The sequence below is a fragment of the Tauraco erythrolophus genome, chromosome Z (assembly GCF_009769465.1).
Source record: "Tauraco erythrolophus isolate bTauEry1 chromosome Z, bTauEry1.pri, whole genome shotgun sequence".
Taxonomy (NCBI): domain Eukaryota; kingdom Metazoa; phylum Chordata; class Aves; order Musophagiformes; family Musophagidae; genus Tauraco; species Tauraco erythrolophus.
The window spans coordinates 72,340,100-72,358,532 of NC_141496.1; positions in this window are offsets into that span (position 1 = coordinate 72,340,100).

The window sequence follows — 18,433 nt, forward strand, 5'->3', positions numbered from 1 at the left end:
CCCAAGTGAAAAGTCCCCCAGTGTTAAGTCAGTTAAGGGAACCACAAATTATCACAGACATAGCCCCCTTCATTTAACAGGAATTTTAAGGTATAGATATACCAAAGAAAAAGCCAGGTTAAAAGCAATGCAACAATTTCAAAAGGGAAGTCAATGTTTCTATCAAATCTGCAGTTTCATCAGTCATTATTCTTTCCTGTCTCAAAAGGACTATCCTTTTGCTTCATGGCAATGCGTAACAGAACAAATTTGAAATTTCAAATGCATTGTTTTCATGAGTTAGGCCGATCCGGCAACTAAACCCACGCAGCTCTCCCAGTCCAGTAAAATGGAGAGGAGAGAAAAATGTAATAAAAGAGCTGAGGATCGAGACAGGAACAGAGGAGCACCCACCAACCACGGTCCCAGGCAAAAGAGGCTTTTTTCTTAATGCAACTATTTGTTGTACATTCATGAAGAACTGAAGTCTACATGGAAAAACCCATCAGAAAATCTCTCTGAAGCTACAATTTCCTTTTGACTTTTTCCTCCTACAGCAGCAATCTGATCACTTCTTAACGATTCACAAAAATCAAATCAGATATCCAAATTATTATAAAAAGCAAAACCAATCCACCTCCCCCCCAAAAAAAAAAAAGCTTAAAGATTTTTGCTAGTATTAAATTCACTTAATTTTTCTCCTCTGTGAGTGATACATAGACATATTCATATGATGTCGGCTACATAAATAAGAATCTCATACCAGGATCCTAGGATATTCAGAGGAATATGGAGACTGCAATTCACTTTAAATTCAGAATTAGTCCTGTGTCCCTCAAGTTAAAGCATCCTAATAAGTACATAACCTGCTCACAAAATAAACTAGTGTCCATCTGTAAGTAGTAAATTTAATCTGTCATTTCTTCAGTTTTTCAAGCATAATAACTATTATTTTAGGGCATGCATCTTAAAAATTTTATCCTGTCCTGCAAACACAGCATTGTTTTTCTCACTATAGTCTTTCAGAGAATATTGCTATGAATAATGTAATTCAATAAAGTACTGGAAAGCATTTTTCCATGTACACTAAATCAACAAAAATTGTTCAGCAGTTAAAAACAAAACAAAAACAAAAAAACAAACAACAGCAAACCAAAACACAGTAAAGTACTTTGATCTACCATATGTCTGAAGAAAATCTAAACCAATTCAGCGCAGTTATTACTCTTGTTTAGTAAGTGCTGATGCTGTGCCTCACACTATTGAAAAGACGGAATACATGGACACTGGCTCAAAGATCTTGTTGTTCTGTAAATCACAGCAGAATTAGGCTTCCAAATGACAGACCTGTCTAAGAAGATATAGGATATTTGAGATATTCTACTGTCATGGTTTGATGTTGGGGGCGGTTTCTGGTGGCAGGAGAGGGGATTTGCTTCCTGTGACCTCTCTGGTTTTGGAGCCGGGTCAGAGCCGGTTCAGGCCACCAGATCGGACCCCCAACCCCCTCGGGGTTGAGCCAATCGGCGCCTCTGTGAATTGCCCTATTTACGTCGGGACAAAGGAATCGGAAAAGGGACTTTGAGAGAAAGGGGAGTGAGGAGAGAAGGGAGGAGGGCACTGCCCCCGCTCCCTGGCTCCCAAATGGGCGGCTGCCCACGCCAGGTCGGTGCCACCCGCTGAGGATGGCGGCAGTGGAGCCAGCTGGGGAACTCAGGGAGCGCCCCGCTCCTGGGGTGCCCTCTGGGCTGAGTTCAACCAGAGAGGACTGAGATCAGAGAGAAACGGTCACACAGGCACCAGGTCAGTGAGGACGGAACGGGAGGAGGTGTGCCGGAGCTGAGTTGCCCCTGCAACTGGTGGCGAGACGGCAGGTGGCCCTGCTGCAACCAGGAATGGGCTCGCTGGAGCAGAGACCCACTCGTGGCCCATGGAGAGGAGATGCACGACAAGGTAGAGAGGCATCTAGAGTCTGTGTGACGACCCACGCTGGAGCGAGTGGCAACAACTCCCTAAGAATCTGAGACTGTGGTAAAGCCCGCACTGGAGCAATCCGATGGGGAAGGATTGCATCCTGAGGGTAGGACTCACGCTGGAGAAGTTTGTGGATTTTCCTCGTGAGCAGGGGATCCACTGGAGCAAGCAAACAGGGTGTAAGGACTCCTCCTTCTTTAAGAAAGGAGCGGCAGTAACAACATGGGATGAACTGACCTGCACTCCTCCATTCCCTGTGCCGCTGGGGGGAGGAGGTAGAGCCGGGAGGAAACAGAAAGAAGGGGGTGGGGGAGGGGAAGGTGTCAGTTTTAAGATCTGGCTTTGTTTCTTTTTACCCTCTCAAGTAACCGGTTTTATTTCCTTTTGTCCTTTTAAGTAACTGTTAATAAATTGTTTTGTTTTAAGAAAGTTGAGTGTGTTTTGCCTGGGGCCATGGTTGGTGGGTGCTCCCTCTGTTCTTGTCTCGACCCTCAGTCCCTTTATTACATTTTTTTTTCTCCTCTCCACTTCACTGGGGAAGGAGTGAGGGAGCGGCTGTGTGGAGTTTAGTTGCCGGATCGGCCTAAACCACGACATCTACCCATGAAGTTTATTGTGCAAGCTAAGGGATAGTCTTTGCCCCTCACAAAACAGAGGCACAAATATCCATTGCTCCACCAAGTTCATTTTGGTACCAATGACTACCTGCCCTTTTTGATCTGTGTACCCAACTGTGGGGCTAGGTAAGATTTGGGGTTAATTAGCAAGGAGAGTCCTGGTTCATTCATCTGTTGATTTCCTTGAGTTAATAAAAAGCAAACTGCTTCCCTTGTCTCCTCATCTGGTCTGCGTGCTTCTCTGAGAAAGAGCTTCACAGGAAGCTGTGTGCCCAGTAGAAACAATGTAGCAGGTGACCCACAGCTCTCAGCATAACGTACACAGATTATGAAAACCAGAATATAATGTTGGCTACAGGAATTAGCAGTGAAACTAATCCATTATTTCACTCATACGTCCCAACTGTCATTGCAAATTAAAATGCATATTTAGCTTTTGTGCTTCAATCAAATTCTTGAATAGGTCACTTCGCAGATTTTCTTGGAATTTTGTTTTACAGCCAAGCTGCACAATGCAGAAAATATTGCCTAATATTCCACCAAAGCATTCTCCTTCTTTGAGCTTTTCTTCTGGTTACTGGTAATAACAGGAATAGGAAGCACAAATGATAGCAACCTGAGAATTGACTCCTTTTAAAAGTTTGGGACACAGAATGGTCAATTATACCTACAAAGGTCTTACAATTAAGTGCCATTTAAAGTCACAGATTTTTTTCAATCTAGAAATGACCATTAGACCTTCTAATCTTAACTTCTCTCCTAAACTATTAAATCTTACTAGCAAGCTTTGTAATGTGTGTCTCTAAATCATATCTCAGAAAAAAAGCATCTGAATTAAAAGCACCACAATGGGAATCCGTTGCTCCCCTTGGCAGAGAAAGAGTGACTTGACTTTCACTGGCATCATTCGAGATGTCAGTGACTTCTGAGACAGAGAGATATCCAAGAGGATAGGGAGGACTTCAAATAGCGTTGTAACTATTTTGTAACTTACCGTGATCAAGTGAAAGTTATCAATATACCACTTTGCAGATGAAAATTTTCTCATATAGGAGCTGTTTAGGGGAGGATTGGAACAAATACCAGTGTGCTGGCTGTGACTGCAGCACACCTGCTCCGTGGCTGAGACACTGTATGTCTGCAGTTGCCAAGCTACAACTGGGGGTGGTTATTACTATAAAAATTGAATTACTCCCAGCACTTTCAAATACTATACAGAAATCCTGCTCTGTTGCTTGCAAGGGGAAAAGGGGGAGAGAGGAGGTTTGCTCAGCTCCTCTCGGTCCTGCAGTATTTCTGTGCAACACTGAGCCTGTGCTAGTCCTGTAAAAAACCTACAAATTTCTATATTCTCCATGTAAATCTCTAATTAATCCAAGTGAATATCAGTATGAGATGTCATAATACCATTTGCAAACATCCATAAAACCAGTGAAGGTGTCTTTCTGTATCAGAAACATAAGCCAAATTTTTATCAGTTTATACAAGGAGTTAAAAATCTAAGAGTTTATCATGGGGTTTTGTAAAGTGTCACTTCAAAAAATCTCATCTGTTCCAGAACAAAAGTTGCTAAACTCATTCAAAATTAAACTCTAAGCCAAGTATATGTTTGCTTCACTCTACGTTTGACTCATGTAGTCAGGCTTTTTAAATAATCAGGTAACATTGGTTAGAAAAGATAACATTAGTTAGATATTTTACACTTATTAATTTAAAAATCATTGCAAGGTCAAAATAGCTCTCCACATTTCAATCAGTATCTGTCATTTAGATGGTTAGCTGCTTCTGGGTTTGAAACCATTGCAAATTACCTATAAATTCCAACAAATGTTCAGCAAAACCGCAGGCTGATGTTTTGCTATAGTCTGGAAGCCATACAAACACTAATGTAGGCAGCTTCTGAAATTGCTTTTCTGCAAAATTAAGCTATTATCAAAAATATCTCACGGGTTGACCAAGAAATATTTGGTGTATTTCCTTTCTTTATTCATAACTAAATCACTGAAAATCTGATAGTTTCCTACTTGTGAATAATTTTCTTATCATGGCACTGACGTAAAATTCTCAGGGAATGTTTCATAAATATATCAGCAGTTGTAATTCTGATAATTTGCAGGAAAAAGTAATTTAAAAAAATAAATCTCTTTGTTTAGGGCTGCACTATCTTTTGCAACACTGTCACGTAACCCAGCGAAGCCTGCCAAAGGTCATCCAGGAGAACATATATCACAAGTGAAGCGGATGTCTCTTTACGTCACTTTAAATAGAGACAGTTGCTGTTTGAGCTGAGCTACAAATTCAATTCCCTGCAGTAATTTAGCATAAATTTATTTAGAGATCCTCATATACCCTTCTAGGTCAATTTGGTTTTTAGAACCAATTGAATAGAAATGCTTTGTGGAGACTAACACCTGGGTATATCTAAGGAGGCAATGAATCCACTTATCTCTTTAGAGATTATGTTAAAATTGGTATTTTAGGATCCATAGAAGAAAATGGAAAAAATCCAAAGCATCCTGCCAAGTGTAGAAAGACATAATTTACTCCCTGAGGACTGAAAGTTACAAATCCAGTGGTCTCTATGATAATAAACTGGCTCTTGAACACTGAGATGATGACAATCATAATTTGTAAATCTCGAAGCCTGGACGTCAGAGCTTGCAGGCTCCCCTTAGACCTCCAAGCTGGATTTTGCTTCCAAATGCTGAAAGCAATCTTGTGCTGCTGGGAACGTTACCAGCAATAGGTTTGGAATTGAAGCCACATTGGGCAGGAAGGGCTTTAAAATGAAAAAGGATGTGTTTTCTGTTCAGATCAATGTAGCTGTGCTTTTTAACTTTGCCTGGCAGGGAAAGCGTGCACGTGCAAGTTTTTTGAAAGGTGATTTCAAGGGGAAGAGATGAGGTGGGACTTCAGTGCCACTGAAAAGAGTAAAGGAACGGTGGCAACCACCTGCCCTCGGACCACCAGCCTGAACTTCCTCTGGGAGGGCAGCAGGTGCTTCGTTTTGGCCCTGACTTCCAGCTCAGTAACTCCAGCTTATGGAGAAGAGGTATTTCTGCATGTGTAGAAACAAACACCACCTCTCTCTCTCATATTGTCTCCCATATTAACTGTCCCTTTAACTTTAGCCAGCAACTAAAGTTATATTCTTTCAAAGCTTGCATCATGTATTTTTGTCCTTTCATTTGAAGCAAAGACAGGGTTAATCAATGACCAGACAACTTTCAGGAAGAATACCATCTGTTCTGGGCCGACAGCTCTACAAAACAGAAACAATACCCCACCCCACCCCACCCCACCCCCCCCCAGCTCACCCCATGAAACAGTGAAAAAATTAACCAGCTGCTGATTTGCTTTTAGCAGGCAGGCAAACAGCTTTTGCATAGTCCTTGCATCAGTCCAAGCAGAGGTATCTTCTCTCAGGAGACACGTCTGTTCTCAGATTGAGTTTTAGTGAGCCCTCCCTCCTTCCATCTGGGCTGTTGTAACCAACTCAGAAGTACGGCTTCAGTCCTTACTCTCAGGTTTGCAGAAACAAGTTAAATATGAGAGGTGAGAAAAAGCTTCAAAAGATTGTTTTCACATTCAAACTTAGTACTAAAGATCCCCTAGAGATCTAATACGTGAAGGTATACTTTTTATTTGGTTCTCTCCCAAAAGCCATAGGGAAAAACACTGAGGTAATAGTCCTTGAATGCGTCTTCGGCGTCTTACAGAGGTCCTGTGGACTTGTTTGGACATTTTGGTCAAATCACTTGCTTTGTTTGTCTTATTTCTTGGGTTTGTGAAATGGAAATAATTGCACTCACTTTTTTTTTTTTTTTAAGCATTGTTTTAGTGAACAGAATTCAGTGCCAAGCATTACTTTTCTTTGTTAATATTAATATAAGGTACTGGAAGTACATTCTCACAAAACAAACCACCTGAAGGTTTCCTCTTCCTTTCCTTCCTCTTCACTGTACAAGCACAAGTGCCCAGGCCATTACTGCAACCACATTGGAAAGCACTAACATTTTTATGAAAACACTCTGCAAATTAACACAAATAACTTGGAAGAAAGTTATGTCACCTGTTACTCTAGTGCCACTATTAAATGTCATTAGTGTCAGTTCTGTTCCTGCAGGCACGATGCAGTGTACAAAACCTGTTTGAGCCATCCTAATCCTACTGTATGTATGTTTCTGCAGTCTTTTTGTCTCTATGAGATCAGACTTTCACTGCCTCCCACAGAAAAGGGAAGCATTTGCTTCTTGTGCACCTATGTAGATCACTTGTACTTACTTTTCTCCCAATTAAAAATATTATTTGCTTTTCTAAGATATAACAATAATGATGATGAAGACATGATGAAAAGGTTGAAAATATGGTTTGGTAGAAAAAAAGATGTTGAAATTGTAGTGGGAACATAGAACTAGGTATTATTTCTTTACTGCAAGGGAGAGCTCTCAACATTCCCGCTGTAAAAAATACAAAGAAAGCTTCCAGGCTTCAGCTACACCCTTCTGCACATAGAAAAAGCTGTCATTGCTCAGCTATTCTGCCTTTCAAATACTATCCATTCCAGAAAAATATGCTACATATTTTTTGCAACAAAAGTAATGACAGCAAAATTCCACCACAGCAACCCACTATCTAATAAAAGATAAGCAAAGCGCACCAATTAAGTTAAGAGCATGAGATAAAAATAGAGAAGAAATTAAGTCTTTCAGGCTGACACTTCCATTTAGCATATTCCTGCACATTTCATGACCTAGCTTTGCTTTATGTATAGTTACTAAAAAAAACATGTAGCTTGACATGAGCTTGATCTCTTTTAATCTTTTTTATCTCTTTAAAAATGCTAACTTTTTCAGTGTGCTGCAAGTTGTACTTGCTTTAAGATGCTATGAGATGAATTTTTCAGTTGGAATGAGTATTTACTATTTTCTTCTTTAAAAACCTGATATTTAACTGTGCATTCCTTGCCTTGTGTCAGAATTTATTTTTTCTGTAGCTTATCTAACTATTATCCAAAAATAATAATTTAAATAAGATTTATTGCTACCTCCCGTTTGTGGTATTCAGGTTGGTTTATTAGTTGTCAAAAGGATTGTAATTGGGAAGTCACATAGTGAGGAGAAGGTATAAAATCTGTAGACACAACATCTCCCTTTGCTACGTACAAATCAAAAAAACAAAGACAGTAGTTTCATTCATACGAATCCGTTTTGTCCTTATGAACGTACATATGTGCATGGAGACAGTCACAGGGTTCATCTGGAATCTGAAAACTCTGAACGCTATCGTGATTTCTTTTAATCTCATGACATTAGAAATGAAACTGTTGGGGTTTGTGTTATTTCCCCAACAATTACCAATATCAAATCAGCAGGCAAACATACAATTGCGTATTTGTAAGCTTATGTCCTGTTGATCCCCTCTATCTGTCATGCATTTCATAGATGCTCATTGCCTCAAAACTGTGTCACTTATTTTGATTTTATTAGTGGGTCTGTAACTAAGTGGCTGAACTACTACAGACTCATTTGAAATAAAAAAGGTCCTTCTGCTCATTGGAAGGCACAGCAGGGTTTAAAGTGTTCTGGAATAGATTCTCAGCTGGCAAAAGCACCTGTGAAGGCTAGTTTATACTAGCTGAGTTTCTTCATGCTTGCTTCTCGTGTGCAGCTGGAATTGTGTTGGCAGACCACATAAGCATGACTGTTTGAACTACATTATCCAGAACGCTACCTGAGAGTGTTTGAGAGGGAGTATGGCAGCGGTGGTTCATGCTGCATGGGAAAAGTCAGCAAAGAAGCAATGACTAGAGGTTAGGACCATCTCCCAAAGCATAGTGTTCAGGCTGCACGAATTCCACTGGAAAAATGCCACTCACGTTAAAAAAGGAAAGGTGCAAGGAGGATCATTTTGTAGAGAGTTAGTCAATTAACGTGGCAAGCTTGGACTACAGGATGCGGCTGACGTATGGGCTACACTAGGCATTTCTGGCCTGGCTTTTTCAGTGTGACCTTCCACAGGAAGAAGAAAAAATGAACTGTGCTAGGACTCATCTACCAGCACTGAAAAGATCCCATCAGTATTCAGAGGACTACACATGGCATAGACTCCTCCTGTGTTTTTAGCTGAGTTTGTGGTAAATTATAAATACCAATTTGGTCCAATTCATGTATTATATGGCAGTAGATACAAACAGAGAGATTCTGTTGGTGTGTGATTTGTTATCAAATGCATGTGCATCTTTAAAGACAATTGATCTGGAAAAAGTGGTAGAGCTTAAAACAGATCCATCTCTCCCTAATGACTAAATGTGATTTTCTACCTTTGAAAGATTAAATGATACAAATCTTAGGTCAGAGGAAAAACAGCTACATCACAATTCAGTCAGGGTCTCCATTTTCTGAGCTTTAACCTACCTGAAATTCTGGTAGTACAGATTGCTGTTGTTTGTTGAGTTTTTTCCCCTTTTTCTTCCCTTAGCCTCTATTTGATTTATATAGAGTTTTTTGTTCAGGAGTTCAAACCCAAGGAGAAGAAAATGTATGAAGCAGTAGACTTTTGCTGTAAGGAAAGTATACTTGAAGTACTTTTCAGAGTAGAAAATTTATTCAAAATGCCCTAGTGACTTACATGCAGAAAAAAAAAAAATCACTATGGAAGCTAAAAGGGGGAAACATGGGATGAGACTCAGTATTTAAACAAAGCTCTTAGGCCACTCAGCTTCATGGTGGATTCACCCAGTAACTCACAAATTTCGTCTCTGTCTTTCAGAAATGCATCTTTTACTATGCTATGGCTTATGGAGAAAGTTTCTCCATGCTTTTTGCACATGCTTCTCTTCAACAAGCTCAGCTTAGGAAGGATTTTGTTCCTGTTGCCAGTGCTTGGCTCCGGAACGAAGGATGAGGGCAGGCTCTGCAAGCAGTGTCTTCTCTGAGTGTTGCCCACTGAAGAATTGTGCAGGGCCAACCAGACAGTAGGAAAGAGCCTACATCATGCTCTTAAGTTCTAGGTCCATGACTGAGTTGAACAGGCACAATGTAACTTCAAGAGGAATACAAAGTCCATTGTGCTGAAGTAAGTCACTGTTTTTTCACTGCAGAAAGCAGAAAAAGAAGAGCTGCTGGAGGACTGCAAGCTCGTCACAAAGAGGAGAGAATAAACATAACTCCAATACTTACTAAAAATGTGACTACTCAGATATAAAGAAATATACATAAACCCAAAAGAAACATCAATGTTTAATTAGACTGTGACTGCAAGTGAAAGGAGTATGCATTAGGATCCTACTTCATGAGGAGCATCACAAGGCAAGTCCCAGTAGCAAAGTAGTGCAGAGTAGAGCAGATTTGGATAAAATATTGTATCAATGTTAGCCTTTGAAACATTGACTCACCATCCACAGTCACATTCATTGGTTCAAAAATCTATTTTTGGTCAGCTTTGCTCCAAGTAGGGAAGTTTTGGTTTATTCAGACAACTGTTCATAAATCATTCATGAGGAGATAAAGTAGTAGGGTCTTACTGACCTTTTCCACAGCATTCTGAATCTCTTCAATGTGTTGACCTCACACTGTGACACTGAGACTTTTTTCAACTAAATCTATATGTAGCTGGTTATTAGGCACCCAAGATAGTACCAATACTACTGTAGAAATACCTTTATTTACAGGCTTCTGTACCAGAACTATATTTATGTGAAATATTTAGCCGAGGACATTGTGTTTTCAACTTCTTTTTTTTTCTTTTTTTCTGGCAGAAGAAAACTCCCATATGCTGATGAAGCTTTTTGCTTTGAACCAGAACACAGTATTTGCTGAAATAAAAAATAAACTGTTTAGTAACTTTACCAGATGTTAAAAACAAAACTTATGGTTTTTGGTCAAGTAATTTTTGATTTACTTAAAATCATTAGCTTAATCTTAGTGTTACAGAGCCACAGAAAACCAGAAAGTTAATACAGTTTTATACTACCGATTAAGGCCTCAAAATACCAAAAGGTACAATGGAAAATGAATAATTCGCCATGGTCTCCTGAGACAGAGTCAGTTCATCTTTTTCATTGCAAAGCTGTAGGGAATGTGTAAACAGGCTGTATACAAATTATCTTCAGATAATCTATCAAAGAGATCATCTGAGTCCATCCAAAACAGATAACAAAGAATTATTATGTTACCCCTTGAAAGCAGAATGAGAGTGTTCTAGGAAATTGACATTTTATCCAACATTTCGTCACCTACATATAATGCTTTCCTGGAGGAAGATAACAGCTGCTGTGACTATACAATAAATTCCATAGTAGAGAGAACTTCAAAGTGTACACTAATCCACCCCCTTCTTCCCTGCCCTCATATACACGAGCAAGGCCAATGAACTTGATAGAAAACAGAATCAGTGAAACAATCAATCAAAAATAAAAAGAAGCTAGAGCTAAGGAAATCAATCCATGTAAAGAGGAAAAATGGCTCCTCATATGACTAACAACGTACTTTAATGAAAACTGAAAATAGGAAATAGGTCAGTGTCGAGGTTTAGGCCGCTCTGGCAGCTGTACTCCACACAGCCACGCTCTCACTCATTCCCCAGTGAAGTGGAGAAAAATGTAATAAAAGGACCAACGGTCGAGACAAGAACAGAGGGAGCACCCACCGACCGTGGTCCTGGGCAAAACAGACTCGGCTTGGGAATAAAGCAAAACAATTTATTAACAGTTACTTGAAAGGATAAAGAGAAACATTAACAATTACTTGAGAGGATAAAAAGAAACAAAAACCAGATCTTAAAAACAACACCTCCCCCTCCTTTCCATTTTCTTCCCAGCTCTACCTCCTACCCTAGCGGCACAGGGGGACAGGGAATGGGGGAGTGCAGGTCAGTTCATCCCATGTTGTTACTGCTACTCCTTTTCTCAAAGGAGGAGGAGTCCTTACACCCTGTTTGCTTGCTCCGGTGGATCCCCTACTCATGAGAAAAATCCACAGACTTCTGCAGCGTGAGTCCTACCCTTAGGATGCAATCCTTCCCTATTGGATTGCTCCAGTGCGGGCTTTACCACAGTCTCGGATTCTTAGGGAGTTGTTGCCACTCGCTCCGGTGTGGGTTGTCACACGGACTCTGGATGAGTCTCTACCTTGTCATGCATCCCTTTCCCCACGACCTCTCTCAGGCTCAGGCATCTCTTCTAAAACGTGGGCTTTTCCACGGTCCGCAAGTGGGTCTCTGCTCCACTGAGTCTGTCCTGGCTGCAGCGGGGCCGCCTGCCGTCTTGCCACTGGTTGCAGGGGAAACTCAGCTCGGCACATCTTGTCCCGTTCCATCCTCACTGACCCGGTGTCTCTGTAGCCGTTTCTCTCATATCTCAGTCCTCTCTGGGTGAACTCGGCCCAGAGGGCACCCCGGGAGCGGGACGCTCCCTGAGTTCCCCCAGCGGCTCCACCGCTGCCATCCTCAGCGGGTGGCGCCAGCCTGGTGTGGGCAGCCCCCGGCCGGGAGCCGGGGAGCAGTGTCAGAGCCCTCCTTCCTTCTCCCTCACTTCCAGGCAAAGCCCCTCTTCCGGTTCTTTGTCCTGACTTCAATAGGGCAATTCGCAGAGGTATCGATTGGCTCAACCCCGAGGGGGATGGGAGTCCGATCTGGTGGCCAGAACCGGGTCTGCCCCGGCTCCAAAACCAGGGAAGTCACAGGGAGCAAATCCCCTCTCCTGCCACCAGAACCCCTTTACATCAAATCCATCACAGTCAGGTAGAATAAAAATTCTAAATCAGTCCACAAGAAGCAGTGTTCTTCAGAGATAAACCTCATAAAACCATAGAAGGAAAAAATCAGAGTAACTGTATGTAAATGTTATTGGCTTTTGACACTGGAATAACACAAGATTTTAAGAGAAATGTATGCTTTCTCAAAGGGTATAGAGTGCTTGCATGACATTGAATACATGTGCTACTGGCTTTGACGGCATGACAGACTTAGTAAATAAATATCTTACATACTAGATTGTTCATTAAGTGTAAACTTGTGCTTAAATCTGGAGGTCCCTTAAACACTTTCAACTAGAAACTATGTTTCATGTTATGTTCTGAGGCCCTGAGCAACCTGATCTAGTTGGAGATATCCCTGTTCCTTGCAGGGGGGTTGGACTAGATGACCTTTGAAGGTCCCTTCCAGCCCTAACCATTCTATGATTCTATGATTCTATGATTCTGGGTAGCCTCAGTGTTCATCAGAAATGAAGTATTTGCAACACTCGTATAAGGCATATGATATCTGACTTATGAACTAATGAGGACTGATAGAATTAAAAAAGCTAAGAAGCACCCAGGCTTTTTGCCATTTTTATTTCTACGCCAGCATGCAAAGGGGGAAAAGAAAATGCTCATCTTTGCAAATTTTGTTTAATATATTCTGGTCAGTAGGATCATTGAAAGTAAGGTCTCTAGTAACAGAAGAGTGCTTGGGGCATGCCAGTATTTAGGATATACAAAATGAGATGATCTGGAGCAAACATTTGCAGTCTTCTAGGCATATTTCTGCTAATGTGAAGACAGACCTGTGTGATTTGTTTTTTCAAACTGGACTGATTGAAATAAACAACATTTTGATATGACTAAGTATTAAGCTACAGGTATAATAAAAAGGAATTTCGAATAAGGAAGGGGAACTCACAAAATAAAATATTATTTTGCAATGTTACAGCTGAAAATGCCGATGTGGTCTTTTGCTGTATTAATAGCTACAGGAGATGGAAGTAGCAGAAGGATTTTTATTTCTGTATATGACATAGAGAGGTCACACTGGTTTATATATGCATATCGTTCATCTGTTCATTTTTATTATTTAAACAGTGAGAGGGCAGAGCATTACAATTTTTCTGTATGATGCACAAATGTATGACCACAAACATCTTCTCCTAGAAAAGAACTGGGAAATGTATTACGCCTTCCTTTTTCTTCCTTCCCAGTGGATGCTGTTTCTCTATATTTAGAAACCATTTGAAAGAAGAGAGAAATGCACACAAAGAAGCATGCGTCACGTCACTTTCCCTAGCAGTGAGGTCCAGGAACAGGAGCAGCCAAAGTGGTCTCTATGTGAGATGCCAACATCCCATCTCAGAGCCAAGCCAACCAACCAATTCAGAAACAGTTGTCAACTTTCCTTACAGCTGTCACAGGACACCAGCGCTTAACCTTTCTTGGCACTAGCCAAGTCCCAGAGCTACGCGTTTTGTTCTGTTTCCTGTCATCTTTGACCTATAAATTGGCTTTGTCACACCTTCATAAAAAGGACAGAAATCAGCAGTTTCTGGAAGATCCGGTATCAGGCTACAACTGTGAAGGCACATCTCTGCTTTAATGAGACTAGTGTAAAGCAACAGCGTATTGTACAAACTGGCATAGAAAGGACTCTTTACAAAAAACTTACGTACGCAACAGAATTATGCAAAGAATTAGTAAGTCCTTTCCCAAGCAGACATTTCTGTTCATTCCTACCACCTATACAGAAATACAACAGGAGAAAGCCCCTATTAGGCTAATGCTGGCTGCAGAGATGACTTGAGAAACAACACACCCCTTCTGTGGTTGTTAGGCGCCTCTCCAAATTCCCACAGGTTTCAAAAGGCAAAAAGTCTGCATAGAAGTAAACTCCACTACAAACAAAACTCAAAAGGTCAACCACGTCGCAGCATGAATCAAAAGATAGAATGCCTTTCAGAACTACTTCGCCAAAGCACTTCTCAGTAAACGGATAAAGCCACATGCCACTGAGGGGAGGAAGAACAGAGCATCCCTGCAGAGAAAAAAAGTGAACGTTACCAATACTGTCCAATATGTTCATACTGCTCAGCTTACTAAGGCCATTCTTAGATCTGGAACAACTTCAGCTAGAGGTAATACTCTACTAGAAGTAATTTGCCTAATATTCTTCTAGAGGACTTTTTTTCCTTTTCTTTTTCCTTTCTCCCTTTTCTTCCTTGCCCTTTTCCTGTCTTTCTGTTTGGCTTTATCTTGCTTTCGCTTTTATTTTTGCAAACAATCCTACCAAAGAAAAGTAAAGAATCTAATGAAATTTGAGACAGTATGTTTTCTGGTTTGTTTGAGTTATCTCCCTCTCACTGCTTTCATGTCATTAACAGCAATTCACCTACCTCTCCTTTTGCTGGTCTCACCATGCTATGCCAAAGTAAGTTCAGTATGAGATTCCTGCTCCAGAAAGCATCTTCTCTTGGAAAAGAGAAACTATACTGAAATAGGAAATTCAGAAGGAGAGAAATTCAAGTACTGTCAGCAGAGACCAGAAATTACACTGACAAAATCCATGTATTGGATGACAGTCGAGTAAGGTAAGCAAAAAGCGTGAAAGAAATGAGTAAGATAAAAAAGTTATTTGATTCTGTTATATTTAGCATATGCAAGAACAGGAATCCTGTCTTAAGATTTTTTTTTTCTTGTAAAAGATTTACAGATGAAAACAACCAATATCAGCAGAGGCTTCAAGCAAGTAAATGACAGTATGAACTTAGGAATGTGGAATAATGTGGCAAGAATGATGGTTCTTGTATTTTTCTGTCATTTCTGCCATTAACACTTTAAAAGGAAGCTTCTCACTTGTAGAAAAGATGGAACACAGAACAGGATAAACAGTCTTCTCTCTTTGTGCCCAGCCTCCCTTTTCTACTATAAGAACTGAGACACCACAAAGACATGTTATAATTATATTTTAATTTCTGCAATGTAATTAAAATCCATTTTAAAAAAATTTGCAGATACCAGATCTTCATCTGCGCTTGAGAGAGACATTTGTCTCTGCTCAGGATTCAATATTATGTAAATCCTCCTGCAAAACCAACACATTTATACTTCCCAATTGCATTTGAAAGATGATTGCAGATGCCAATAACTTGATCTAGGTAGGAATTTCCTGAAAACAAGCAACATAACATAAACATCTCTGAGAACTCAGTTCAATGTTTCACCTTTTGCTTCTGAAAGAATCATACGAAATAGTTATGATCTGTGAAATCATAAATACACAGCTGTACTACACATTACTGCCCTAGTAATTTGGAAAAATAGGTTTGAGGTTCTCTACTCAATGTTTACTTAAACTTTACTCAACGTTTACTTAACATTTCCATCTTGGCTGAAATACTTAACACACAAAAAAATCCTGTACCTGATTTGGTTTTCTATGTAAAGCTTGTGAAAGAAATGTTTTATTCAAAAGTTTGTCAAGAACCACCGGAAATATTCGTCTGTTATTTGTCTTCGTTTGACAGAAGTCCTGTTCTTCTGGTAACCAAAATTGATAAAGGATATCAGCTCTAATAGAAAACCTCTTTTCTGACACTGTCCAATGTGCCTGTTGTTTAGATAAATCTTAAATTCTTTGTTTCTCTTCAAATCAGATTACAATTTTAATTATATGGTAACAAAGATTATATTAGAAGATTTTTTGCATGCATCAAATATTCCCTGCAACTATTCTGACCAGTCATTTTTCAGTGTAATTCTTCTTAGCAATAGGTTTACATAGCTAATGAAGCATGAGCGTAATGACAGATAAACATACCAGAGACACAGGTCTCTCAGATGACATTCACACTTGGGGAAGAAGGTACCATGACATATTTGCTTCAGGTGCGATGTTATTTTTCAGATAGACAGGCATTATTACTGGTGTTTATTTAACCAACTATCTCCTATTTTTCCCCTGAGTAGAAGTATCATGCATTTACTTTTTTCTCATATTTAACATGTCTTTGGTTATGTCATTTCCCATTTGATACTTTAGCAGAGTTTCAAGGTCATTGAACTTGCAGTTGCATGGAACAGAAAGAATTAAGCTGTTCCACCATAAACTCCAAATGTTACTCTCTATGCCTGAAGTGTGTCCGTTTTGAATTCCTTACAGCCTTGTTTTTTCATGCAAATAAAATTTGATCAGGAGGTTAGGTACAATGTGGAGTAACAAGCAATCAAAGTCAATCTGTCAGAACAATATTTGACTCAACTGACCAGCCCAGCAAAAAGAAAATGTTCCTGTTAGTTCCAAAGTAGAAATTAGACTTATTTATTCTCTTACATTGATACTTTTTCCAACTAGAAGAATTTGTTTGACAATCTTTACATTTCAGGGCATATCACAATAACGTGTTACACGTTTTTGCAATGCATTTAGCACAATGTGAAGAATTTATTGATCTGGCAAAAACCAATAAAATACTTGTATCTGCTATGCATTCCTATACTGTATTTGTATAAAATCTTTCACCTGCATTTATAATCAAATGCTTATGGTATTTATTCATTTTCTTTCACCCATTACTAACTTCTACCAATAAGTGCTTTAACTTACTGTTTTTCTTCTCTGTGGTCTGACTGGGATTGTCACAAATTGTTGAAGTAAAATTGTAATTCACTTCATCATAATCTGGTCTGATTTTGAACTGTTCTGGAGTAAGCAACCCCAAGGAGCCTCTCAGTTAAACAGAGTGGTCTGAAGAGCTGTGGCCCAGCTCTTGCCATTCTGCCTTTGGCTCAAAGCATCTGTCTCACATGCTGAGGGACACTGAAGGCAGACTTATCACAGCCATGTTTTTGTTCAACCCTATGCCTTGCATTCAAAGCCAAACAGTCTGCAACTGCTGAAAACACCTACATACTTGGTAAATATGTTCACCAGCTTGCCTGCTGGCATTCTGGAAGTGTTTGGTAGACTAGCTGTCATGAATCAAGAGATATTTATAAGGTCTTAATATTTCACACGTCAAAAGACAACCACAATAGGCTATCCTGAATGATTAACTATTACTGTACCGAAAGACAATCCTGTGAGTTGAGCAGTCCCCAAAGGCAGACTTTCCTAATGATTCATCAACTGTAGAGTGAACTCAAAGCATCACAAAATAGTGACGGTTGAAAGCAGCCTCTGGACATCATCTGATTCAAATCCTGCTCAAGCAGAGACATTTAGAGCAGGCTGCCTAGGACCATGTTCAGTCAGCTTTTGAACTCCACCACCTTTCTGGGCAAACTGTGCTAGTGCTTAGTCACCTTCACAGTAAAACATGTTTCCCAATGGTTACACAGAACTTCTTTCATTCCAGTTCGTGCCCACTGCCTCTGGTATTGTCACTGGGCACCACTAGAAAGAGCTTGGCTTCATCTTCTTCGCAACCTCCCTTCAGAGGTTTACATACACTGGTAAGATCCCCGCCTTGTTTTCTCTTCTCCAGGCTTAACAGTCCCAGCTCTATGGTCTTAAAAATTCTTGCCCTCTACGTTTAGATGAAAAAATTGGGTTGACATCTCTCTGCAGCCAAGTCAAAAACAGCCAGCCTCCATCCTACCATCTACATCCATAACAGCTAACACAGCCTGTGGCTTGCTCATGTGTCTCCTCATCCCAGAGGGCTTTTTGCATATACTTTGTGTCTATTCAGATGCCGCTAGGGTTGATATTACATGGTTGCTTATATGACTTGGAAGGCACTTGCAAAAACACATTAAATGAAAAAGTCATCCATATAGGTAAGATGGTTATGTATTGGCACTGATCAACTAATAGTTACATGACAAGAAGGAACTACAACCCTTAAATGTGTAACATCTATTAGATCGACACCATTATACAAGCTGCTTCCTACTGGACTATTTGATTATACTGTATTACTGTGGTAAATAACCAGCAAGGAATTGTCTAGTAGTGAGCCCTTTCAGCTATAAATAAAATGAAAAAATAAAAATGCCTTTTAAGAGAAAGGTTAAGTATAACATAACTAAATGCAGCTAGGAGGGCTAAGAAAAAAGAAAAAGTACACACCTCTTAGCAAGCTGCAGGGGTGGTAAGGGATTGATTCTTAAGTC